The sequence below is a fragment of the Equus quagga genome, chromosome 1, assembly GCF_021613505.1.
Source record: "Equus quagga isolate Etosha38 chromosome 1, UCLA_HA_Equagga_1.0, whole genome shotgun sequence".
Lineage (NCBI taxonomy): Eukaryota > Metazoa > Chordata > Mammalia > Perissodactyla > Equidae > Equus > Equus quagga.
The window spans coordinates 162,271,043-162,283,536 of record NC_060267.1 but is presented as its reverse complement, the minus strand read 5'-3'; the positions used below and the strand labels follow the sequence as shown (position 1 = coordinate 162,283,536).

At 41.6% G+C, this 12,494-nt stretch overlaps 1 protein-coding gene across 4 annotated transcripts in view; it reads right to left on the bottom strand.

Moving 5' to 3' along the window:
- The window catches only part of SATB1 (SATB homeobox 1), a 96,039-nt gene that overhangs the window by 73,180 nt on the left and 10,365 nt on the right, over nt 1-12,494 (bottom strand). For 2 of the 4 annotated variants that reach the window (XM_046638724.1, XM_046638743.1), the window contains exon 1: nt 1,616-1,747. The exons of 1 other annotated variant lie outside the window; for it this stretch is intronic. The gene's annotated coding sequence lies outside the window, so the exon portion shown is untranslated. Of the gene's footprint in view, nt 1-1,604; nt 1,748-12,494 lie in introns of those variants that run through there. One more of the 4 variants, XM_046638731.1, reaches the window with a different exon arrangement.

Sequence of the window (12,494 nt, the reverse complement as noted above, 5' to 3'; positions counted from 1 at the left end):
CACTTCTAAAATACAGTGTGAAGTAGAACTGATAAGAACAGGTGATTAGAATTATTTTATGAACTTTCATGACACTTGAATTGAGCTTAGCAGTACTAAGGGGGAGGGGATCATATTTAGGAAAACCAGAGTGAACAGGATAGTTAGCATGTTCTTCCAGCTATCTGGTAATTGGACATATCTTGTAATTGAAAAAAAAATTATACTGAAGAAACTATTTAGATCCAGATTTGCTGAAAGCCAGCTTTTATTAGGATGGCCTTTCTATAAGCATTTCTGTCCTCTGTTTAACCATAGATTACTTTGTCCATTATAATCAAGAAAAGAGGTGAATGGAGAGGGGGGAGCAATGGTAACCTGCAGGTTTAAAAGCAACCTTAAGAATGCCAACTGAAGAATTATAAAGTTTGAGAAATAATGGCTATTTATCCTTGTACTGTAGCGTGGCACGCTGAGAACTAAAGGTTTACCGTGATCGCAGTCCCATCTGTTTTTGGTTATGAGGTTCATTAACAATAAACGTGCCTCTTTTAACCACTTTTTATCAAGATTACTCTTTTCCATTATATTAAACTGCAGTCTAAAGCCAAAATTAGAGAGTGATGATTATTAACTTATTCAAAACACTCTTTATAATGTTGCGTCTGGATTATAATACAGAGCTGCTTTTTCTGAAATTGGTTGCCTTACCCTAGAGCAGAAGCTGAATTTTAAAACATATGATTTGAAAAGAAAATACATAACCCGTGGGGCAATGTAAGAGGGGAAAAAAAGAGAAAGCAGACAACAGCATCAAAGTTACTGCTACAAAATATATTAAGTAGTCATGAGGCTTAACAGCATTATAAGCTACAGCAAATGAAAGTGATAGATTATAATTTAGTTAATGTATTGACAATCAAAACATCATATAGGTCATGTAAAATTGTCCTTCGAATACCCACCTATAAGTGTCTATTAAACACTCCAGTCATCTTGTAAAAAGCTTTACGTTATAAAGCAAAATTACGTGCACATAAAACACCCAATTTACTCATTTAAACTCCATGCCCAAGGCTGAAGTTCACTAAACCTCAGTTTGGAATTGCAAACAGCAGCCTCCACCAGGCCTGCAGGACTGACAGCCCAGGAACTAAGAGTGGTCTCAACAGATGCCAGGCTCAAGAGTTTCTTTTGAGTTACACATTTTATTACCCATTTTAGTGTAACGTCTGGTTGGCACACAGAAAGCAGGCTACTTTCTCAAAATCCCATTTCCCTGCCCATAAACTAAGTCCGTATATGATAATTACTGAATAAAACAGTGAACTCAGACACAACAATTATTTCCTCTAAAAAGAAAGAGAAAAGCACGAAATTCCAGTTCCAGGAACCTCTTTTTTGTAGTGTGGGATCCTTTTCAAGGAGTTCCTTGCTGGATCGCCTCCCTCGCCCCCACAGAACCCCATAATCACATTTTAAGAGAGTGTGCCCTTATCCATTCCATATGGCCGGCACGATCCAGGCCAAGCTTTCACTGTGACCTTTTAAAGAGACAAAGAAGCAAAGTACTATCTAGAAACAGAAACACTGCAGTTTTACTGAGTGAAATTAGCAAAACCGACCTGAAACTCACCACTTCAAAACTTGACAGCATATAAATAATAAAAACAAAGGAGATTTCCTTTGCAGCCCGGGTTCTTGAAGAGAAGTTCAAGACTGATGTTTTCTATGTCCTTTTTTTTTTAATTAAAAAAAAAAAAGCAGCAGACCTGAAGGCGACTTCCCCTGAAATTGTATTATTTTCTCTTCCCCTACCCCGCCCCCCTAAGCGGGGGAAGGGCAGAAATAAACGTCTAGAAGAGCAGCCATGGGAGAGGGGGGTTAAAAAAAAAAAATCACAATTCGAAAAACAACATATATGGTTTGTAAAATGTCTAACCTCAGAGAACGGGGTTTTCGATGGGGGAGGAGGGGAGAGTGGGAAGTAGGGAGGAGGGAGAAGATAAAATTGATCTGACAAGTGATTCGTTAGGGGGAAAATCGTAAAAACAAAGCAAAACCCGTTATGAGCTGTACACTGTGGTGGTGCTGGGGAGGCGAGGTGGTGACTGAGGATTCTCTTTAAAAAAAAAAAAAAACCCACTGCGGACAAGGTCTCCAGAAAGGAAAAAAGGTCCCCTCGCTTCCCTCCCTCCCTCCTGCTCTCTCGGATTCTTCGGTGTAAGGACAGAAAGTCTACTTCTGGCTGTCACTTGCGATATTATTCTCCAATAACCCCAGAGAACGCAGAGAGGGGACGGCCACCTCGCCTCCCTTCCAATCGCCCCCACCCCCCTCCCCAACAATTGCGACTAATATTAACAAACCTTAAACTTTCTTCCCACAGCCTCGCACCCCCAACGAGGGCATCTACCGGGGGACAGCGAGGGTGGGGGGCAGAAGGTCGCGAAAAAAGCCCCGGAAAGGCACTAAAATGCCACTTTTGATTCGGCCCTCGCTGACGACAGCCCCGAGGACCCCCTCCCTGCCCATTGACGCGGGGCGGTGAGCGCCTGGGGAGCCGAGTGAGTGAGGGCGAGAGAAAGAGGGTTTGGGGGGAGGGGGAGAGAATCCGGAGGCACCCCCAGCCACCTCCACCGACTCGGCGGCGACAAACTCCCCGCCCCCTCCCCCGAAAAAGTCGCCAAGCTCTCACTCCGCCGGAGTCCGAGGTAAACAACGAGCCCCCACAATGGCACTAGCACTTGGGAGGAAAAAGAAACCCAGAAACCCCAACAAAACTGATGAGGAGTTTCCCGAGATGAAGGAGGGGGGTGGGAAGCGTCCTCTGGAGTCGCCCCGGCTTTATGCTCAGTCCCCGGGCAGGCTAGAGGGCGGCTGTGGCTGTTGTTGTTGTGACGAGGCCGGTTGTTGCTGGGTGGCACAGGGAGAGGTGTGTGTGTTTGTGTGTGTGTGCGTGCGTGTGAGCGCGAGTCCCCGGACGGGGCTGCTGCTCTCTCTCTTTCTCTCCCTCGCTCGCTCTCTCTCGCTCTCCCCCTCGCTGCCGTCTCTGCCCCCATTAAATTATTAGTTGACTCATCCCGGCCGCTGTCGCCGCCGCCGCCGTGCCCCGCTCGGCTCCGCGCGTCCGCCCGGGCTGCAGCCCTCCACGCCGCTGCTCCTGCCGCTGCTGCTGCCGCTGCCGCCGCCGCCGCCGCTGTGGCTGCCTCTTCTTCCTCCTCCTCATTTTAATACAAAATCACCCCGCTCGCAGCCCCAGCCCCGAGCACGCAGCCTCCTCCCGGCCGCCCGCCGCCGCCCCGAGCCCTTCCCCAGCGGGGCCGGCTCAGCCGCCGCGTCCGGGGAGCGGGAGCGAACGAGAAAGTGGCGGCGGCGGCGGCGGCGGAGGGGGGAGGGAGAGGAGGAGGAAGGGGGTGCGGAGCGGAGGAGGAAGGCGGCGGGGGGGGGGGGGGGGGGCAGGGTGCAAGGAGAAGGCGGAAAAGGGATGGGGATTAAAACCCGGGCTGGAGGGCCGGGATTGGGGGAGGGGGCGGGGGCGGCGAGTTAAAAAGCTGAAAGACAAGTAACTAGTGAATGAGTGAGGGAAGGGGTGGGGGGAGCGCACGATTTCCGGCCCCGGGCGCGCAAGAATTTGTAATGAGCTTGATTAGAGTGAGGCGGCCCGACATTTATTACACACAATACCCAGAATAACAGGGCGCCGCGCGAGGGCCAGCGCCGGCCGCCGCCAGGCGCGCGGGGAGGGCGCAGGGGGAGGAGGAGGGGGGCTTCCCTGGCAGCGGCCGCCGCGGCGGGGAGGGGAGCGCGCGGCGCGCGGGCGGCAGGGGCAGGTGTGCGAGAGTGAGCGGGGCGGAGGAGGGGCAGGACTGGCGGGGGGGGGCGGTCGGGGGATGAAAGTGATGGGGAGGAGGGGGCGAGGGCCAGGGGAAAAAACTAACCACCCACCCACACGCCACAAAAGCCACAAAAAGGAATACGTCGGGAGCGTCGCAGGCGGGCACCCAAGGGACAGGCGAGGCAGGGAGGGCGCACCGGCCCCGCCGGAGAGGGGCCGGGACACGCAGGTGACAGGCGCTGAGTGCTGAAGTAGGGGGACTTCAGGAAGTGGCTGAAGGGGACAATCGGGAGGTAGATCTCTCCGGAGGAGCACAGAGGGTGCAGAAACATCTGCAGAGGAATAAAGGCCAGAATCCTTGAAACGCTCTCGCAAATATCTATCCTCAAAGGAGAGTGAATCCGGAACTATTAAGAGCCAATGTTGAAAAAGACCTGAGTAAGAGTTTTCTGTAGTGGTCAGAGGTTGGTTCAAAACTCCCTCACTTCTGAGCCACACAACACGCTGGAGGAAGAATACGCGACTCATAGTGACCGACTTAAAATTTGGGTCACTTGAAAGAGACCTGACTTATTACAAAGGAGAAGATGCCACCATTCTTGAATTAATTTACACCGGGTGAAAGATAGGAAAGTTTAGATGGGCAAAAACATCTGTGGTAGCAGTAAATACTTCTGCTGAAATCTAGGGTAAGTTACCCAGTTAGATAAATGGTCATACATAATCTTGATCCCCTTATTTAGATAATCTATTAAATATAGTTCCTATAAAAATGAAGAACATTACAATCTTGCCCAAAATAGAAATGCAGTGTTTATCGCTTAGGTGTTAGTACTAACATCTTAATACCCTGAAGGCAGTTAATCATTAAACAAAACCAAAAATGTTATAAGAATTATTTTTCAGAATACACTAGTAAAGAGAAAAACCAGTCAGATAAACATTTTGTTACACATAAAAAAGCAACAAGTTAGCACAAGTACTGAGATAAGAGGGAAATATGCAAATTAAGCTCTTTAAAGCTACCGATACACTCTTAGAGACACAGTTTACATTAGAAATCTAAGAAAAGCAGAAGGTAAAGCAGAAGATAAAGTATAGGAAATAATGGCCTCCTGGGGAGGACAAGTTTAGGAGAAACACGATGAAAATATATCACTCTAATGGCCCCCAAGTTTCACCCACAAACCGGAAAGGTTAGTCAAAATCGAGGAAGGCAACCGTGAATCCTGGCACATATAAATCCAAGCCTTGAGCAGAAGAAAGAACATGGGATAATAAAACACAACAACACAGCATCAAAAACAAGAAAAGAAATATAAGGCAATTTTTCCTAAAAAGCCCATGATAGCACATTTTTAAAAGTTGAAATGTGGGGAAATCTGGAGGAAGATATTTTAATTAAAGTATAAGAAATCTACTCAATAAGGAAATACACAAACATGGCAAAATGTAGCACTGGTGTCAGAGTTGGTATTGTGGATGGAAGTACTTAACACTTATTTAAAAAAGGTATTTGACATTTAAAAGAAAAACACAGATATCAATTATCTCCATACTGACAATGATTTTTGCAATACGATAGGTTAAACTGGGAATTTCCAAGACGGATATTTTAGTAGTTGCTCCAAACTGGTGACGCCTGACATGCTTCCCTGAAACCTGCCTGGTTTTCTGAATGGACAGTGCATTCTAGTAACATGCTGTACAAATTTACAAACAATAGCAAAAGAAAAAAAAATAAAGAACAATGATAGTGGACTGCGGAAAAAAAAAAGAAAAACATTTATCCATGCAACTTCACTTAAAGTTGAATGTTTTCAAAAAAAGAAAGTAAGTTGTTGGGTAAAACAAAATTTGAGCAAAGAGAAAAGTACTAAAAAAGGGTTATTGAAAATATCAATATTAAAACACACTGTAATAAAATATTGTAAATATGTTTATCCCATCATTTACACAAATAAATGAGACAAAAAGCTTCCTGATTACCTGAGCCCCATAATGACCTGGTCACTGCTAACGTAACATGGGGATTAAAGTAGTAATCTTTAAATATGAAGAGCACCTTTTATACAGGAATTACAAACTAATTCTCAAACATAAAAGATAAAAGTGTATAATAAGGATAGACATGGCTTTGGAAAATGATAGAATAAATGAAGACAAAGACATCTAATAATGACTTTATTATAAAGAATAACAATATACTACTATTATGAGTCTATTAATCACACATATATAATTTTCCCTTAAGCACATTCTTTATTTCAGAACTATATGGTTATATGAAATGATGTAAGTAAAATGGCACACAGACATTTATGCCCTTCAAGTCATGTGTCCACTGACGAACTTAATTATTATATATTATCTACCCTTTAGAATACTTAATATGGCCACTGAACATTGGCCAGTGTAAGCCCAGCTTAAAATAAAGAAGAAAAGAAAAATAATTAGGAAAATACCACCTTCCTAGGCATACGTGAAGATAAACTATCATGGTGGAGGGAGAAAAACATCAATTTATTCTGCACAGGCATCTAATATTTGGCAAAAGATGCAAGGAAGTATTGAAAAAAGTTCACACAAAATAAACTTTATAAATCTAGCTATCAAAATAGAAAACCTCAGGACCATGAAATATTGCAAGTCAAATACATGAGCTATTTAACATGGATGTACAGTTAAAACAGAGTATATCAATTTTTTATCATACAAGGCGGCATTCAGACTGGCTACATAAAGGTAGCGAAGACAAAATATTGTAACAGATATACAAGATTTTTTTAAAAACTTAATAATGAAAGGACTACTGCATGTTTCAGATGGCATCATAGTAAGATAAATATGCAGGCAGATATCCGAGAGCATTAAAACACATTCAGAGTTCTCAATAGCACATACATTTGTAATAAACAGAGAAAGCATTTAGAATTTGAACGCTTTTAAGATACGGCAACGCCGCCAGTGACTGTGTTAGCAAAGCAATGCTTACCACCAGAGCACTTTCTAAGGACATGGGTGGGATTTTTTTTTTCCCGTCTTTTTAAATTCAAATACAGTTGGCTATCTCTCTACACTCTTAAAGCAGCACAATTTATGTAGCATATTGCTCTTTTTGTCGTGTTAACTCTTTGTTTTTTGGCTTTAGCTGCAGGTGGTGTTATCTAGATATGAATTTCTGGGAATATGGTCTGCGTTGGCCATATAAGGATGTCTATTTGAGCCATATGCTTTGCTGTCATGTGTCTCATTTTGTCTGTCTCGGATGTCAGGACTGATTTCCACATCGTTTCTTGAATGGACCAAATACAAATTTGTAAGAGCAGAGAGGAAAAAGCTGGGGCTGGAGCCCAAACAACTTTGTCAAAACATATATTGGAGAGGAAATGCAATATCCTGTAAACATTTGCACCCTTCTTCTCACATCTTATCTGTGACTGACATCATCACAACTGCATAGTTTAGGAGAGAAGCGACTTGATCAAGTTCAGAAGTTTGCAGTATGTGTCTGCATGCAGCTTAATGAGACAGACCCCACATCTTCGGAGGTCATGACATGGCAGAGGTTAGCTGCCCTACACTGAGAGCCCTGGATCCTGCAGCCAGCCTGACCCAGCCTTGAACTTGGGGAAGGGAAGTCGCCTCAAGCTTTTCTTGTTTAGTGAATAAACAGAACTCTGATTAAAGTTTCTGACCAATCTCACAAGAAGATATGGCCCCCATTTTATACTCTCCTAGCCTCTTGCGTTTCTCCTTTGCAACAATCATCACAGTCTTAATCCATTAACAATATGGATAATTATCAACTTAATAAATGTCTCCCATACCAGACTGTAAGCCCTATGAGAGCAGAGACTGTGTCTTGCTCACTGCCATATTATCAGGCATTCATACAGCATCCTTGCAATATTTACATTATTAATAAAGAAATGACAGCAAAAAGCCCACAGTGTCACTTGCAACCAACTTCCACTGCTAAATGCAATGCCAATTCCTTTGAGAGACTGCACAAGTGAGAGGAGGTAACAGTGGGGAAGGCGGTTATATCATTTAAATTTGAATTAATTGAAATTAAATAAACTTTACAATTTAGTTCCTCAGTTACCTTTCAAGTCTGCAATAGCCCCATGTAGCTAGTGGTTATCCTACTGGACAGTGTAGATTACAGAACACTTCCACCACTGCAGAAAGTTCTACTGGACAGCATTTATCTAGAGAACTTCTATAAAAGACGACTAAGTAAATCCAGTTCCTAGCCAGGAGTCTTCGAGGTGATGAATGGTTTTCAGACATTCTAATGATGTCCATACTGAAATCACTTTCCATTTTAGAATTAGCCCATAGATCGGTTAAGTTGCATGGAATGAGACTTGTGTGCCACCGAACACAAATTTAAGACAACTTTTGAGACATGTCTGTATTTGAAAGGTCCTGTAATACATTTGGAATCATATACATTTACCCCAAATGCTGCTTTCCATGAACATTTAAATAGCTCATAGATGAAGTTATAAACCAGAGTCATTCCCCACCCTCACTCCCACTCCCACATGAAATAAGCGTAGTTGCCATTAGAAATGGCTCTTTAGGAAGCTTTAATGTAGATACCTGCTCAAACTGGGAGGGCATCCAGATACCAAACAAATAATGGTGTACTCCAGAAAATAACAGCAAAAGGCTTGAATACGTTTCACAGGAGAAAAAGGAGAAACGATAATGATCTCTAAATATGGGGCTTAAGGGGTTTTGTTTTTGTTTTTTCCCTAATAAGTGGGGTTTCAGTTATAGTCAGACTGATAATGATCAAAAGTTGTTTCCTCATTACTTTGGGATGGATGTAAATACCTACTGGTAATTTGTGATATGGTTTTAATAGAAAAGGTCATCATTAAAGCTGAGCAAAGAAAGGCCAATGTTTAAGCTAGTTTTGGGAAAGCAGAATAAAGGAAACGAACAGCCATGGTAGTTGGCTTCTAGAACATGACAGGCAATCTGGGCCTTTTACCCAGAAATATTACCCATTTTTCTAGCAAGAATTTATTGGGCAAAAAACTTTTAAAGCTACTTTTTCTTCCATAGATGTCAGTATGGATCATAACTTTGACAACGCACAATGGTAAAATTCCATCAAAATTGGTATCTCTATCTAAACCTAGATCCAAAATTGAGTAGGGGGTAAGGAGGAGGATTCCGTGATTGCTGCTGAGTCCTCCAGTGTAGATATCACCACCAAAGTACTTACCGTTTCAGGCTGCCTCATTTTTTCGGCCATTGCTTCCGGAGTACCCTTCCTCCCCCTTCTCACCTGGGGACCTCCCTCCTACCATATCCTTTAATATGCAGCATGATTGCACCTCTTCTGTCCAAAGCCTTCTCCAGCTGTTATTTCCTTCTCCATGCTCCATCACACTAACCTGTCCTTCAGTGTGGCATTCTATATTTGCGTATCTGCCCCTCTCAACTGCAAGTCTCTAAGTATCTTGAGGGTGTATTTATGTCTGTATTCCTGGAGTCTCTCACAGTGCCTGCCATCACAGGGAAAAGAATCCAAGAACTGTTTTTATGAGTGAGTGCCTGTAAGAATCTTAGGAAGATTCTCGCAATCTTAGTAAAGCTAGGTGCCAGGATCAGTAGTTAGCTCAGTGGCTCTCCAAATTTGCTGCACGTTAACATCACCTGAGGAGCTCCTTCAACAATCCAGATGTCCAGGCTGCACCCCAATGAATTAAATCAGAATTGCCGAGGGTGAGAGCCAGGCATTTGGTTGTTTAGAGGTGATTCCAAGTGTACAGCCAGGTTTGCCATTCAACGGAATAGGTAATGGTTTGGAGATAGGAAATCAAATATACCTGCTAGGACATCCTCAAGTGAAGTTTTTAACCCAATCCTGGGGTCACCTGGAAAAGTTAAGGCTGTTCTAGGAACCAGCACTCACCCAAAATTTAAGGAATTTATGTGTGGGCAAGCCACTTCTTCCAAACAAAAGAAGGGGGGTGGGGGGCCAGCTATTAGATCATTGATCTGGCAAATAAAGGTATGCTGTTTGAGGAATCACGATAAATTAGCATTTGGGCACTTGCTTGAGATTTACTGGGGAGCCAGAAATCCTGTGCAGGTATATGATTTATCATCACAGACATAAGCGACTAACCACAAAATTACACATGGAAGTAAAGTTCTAAAACCAGTCTATTATTTACTGGAGCCAGAACCATCCAGGTTTCCTCTCATTCTTTTTTCAACATAGTTGAGCATGATTTTTCTCCCAGAAAACTTCACCTGTGAGTGGACTTCTTCAACAGGTGAAAACTGCTTAAGTTAGTTCCAGACTAAGTCACTGCACTTAAGCAGAGCTGAATACGTGTTGTCCATGCCAAGGAGGCAGTGGCAGGGCATCACAGCCGGAGCGGCTGTGCAATACTCTCAGGGAGCTCAGGGAGGTTTAATTCCAATGAAGTCAAACAGCAGCCGCTCCCAGTCAACCTTTAGCCAAGACCTATCAACCAAGTCTTCTTAGTGATGTGAATGTTATTGCTAATCTTTGCTGGCTTACCTGGAGGGAGAAACAGTTTGAGGTTACACTGGCCCAAAATCCTAGTCCAGGTTGTTCTGGGGGGTGTATCAGCCAAAGTAATATCTGATGTTGTACTGCCATGCCCATCACCACAAGGCACTGGACAGGGGTCGTGCTTCAGGAAGGAAAGCCACCAGCAGAAGCAACTGCATCACACCCGGACAATGATTAAATACCACTGTCATGGTTGCTGTTTTTTGAAGCAAAGGAGAAGTTTAATTCAAAGCTAAAGCACCTTCTATTTGGAATGATGGAAAAGATTTGGAAGTGGATTGTGGTGATGGTCGCAGAACAGTGTGAATATAATTAATACCACTGAATTGTACATGTAACAATGGTCGAAATGGCATATTTTATGTTATATATCTTTTATCCCAATAAAAAAAATTCTTAAACAAAAAAACTAAAGTAAAAAACAACCTTTCATCTACTCCTAAGACTGGCAGATATATATATATCATCATAAAAATATCATGCCAACTAGAAAAACAATGAGCTACAACACCCTGAACAACCCATCCTCACCACCAATCTTCCACTGCTCTGTCCTTACCCACCAACAGCCACAATCCAGTCTATGCAAGATAATTAATTCATATGATGAATACCTGACCTAAGGATAATTAACATGAATTGGTAATTAGAGGCCAACATCCCACCCAACATAGATAATCTGATTGTCCTCTGATGCAAGAAAATGGTTCTCTTTTCAGATTTTATTCTATACTATTGTAGCTTAGAAAAAGAAGAGAAAGAAGCATAGACAAATAAGAGTACCTTCAGTCCAAAAATTCTTTTTGGATGTTTTTCAAGTGAGTAAAAATTAACTATACTCATGAAATAGTAGACCCTTCCAATTAAACGGTACTTAGAATGTCGAACATTTACATGCGGTACAGCCACAATGTGTAACAACTGTATGAATGTTGTCACTGTGGGAATTTATAAATTCTCTTTGTATAAAAACTTTAGTTTCTATTTTTTAATAAAAGGATATATATTTTTTGTCATAAAAAGCCCAGAAGGCTTTCAAATTTAATTGTATCAGTCACTTTTCAGTGATAGTAATTAGGATTAAAGTATTTACTTCTGCATGCAATAATTTGTCATATCTTTTTCTATAACATATTGTCCTATATTCTGTTTCCTATCATCTATTTTTACTGATGTTATTATTAAAGACTTTTATATTAATGATGGCATTTTTAATGTATTAGAAATTCATGTATAAATTATATCTTATTAAAGTTCATACCTTCATATATGTATTTTTCTGATGCATGACTAAGGAATATGAATACATAGTGAAGCTAAATTAAAATTACATATTTACCATGTATAAAATCATAAATAAAATACTAAAAAATAGTTTCATAGTGTAGCTGTAACTACAGCATATCCAGTTACCTATTTTTCAGGTGCCTTTTTTGTCATCAGTGTGTTTATTGTGGAATTTAATTCATTAGATAACTAACATGGACTATAAATATACATGCAAATTTCCAGCTGATACGAAGCAAAAAGTTGATAAATAATGCTTCAGTTTAACTTTAAAAACAGAACTAGTGAGCCTTGAGGCTATTTTTTAATCATTTATTTTCATTTATTCTGTAAAGAGTATTTTCATTTGTATTTTTATATATATATATATATATATATATAAATACACTTGGGAGAGAAACAAACAGCATATTTATGAAAAATTTTGATGGGGACCAGCTTGGAACTGTTTTGAAACTGTACTGCTTTAAAGATGGACAATATCCACTGTGCTATTACTTCTCCAGCTGAACAAACACAACAGATTCACATTATATTTAATGAAAATTAAACATCTCTCCATGGAGGTAACAAGGCTCTCAAAAATAACTTTTTAGCTCACTTTGCACCAAGGGATTTTATCACTACCATTTACAACACTGCAAGCTATTGTAAAGGCATCTTCGGGGCTGGCATATGCCGCAGTTCAGGATCTCAACCAAATCTTGGGGCATTCTTAATAGATTTAGAAAATCCAATTGTTTGGCCAATATCCAAGTATGAATAAACGTTTATGTAACATACATATAGCATAACAGGATATGTTCATAGATACTATGT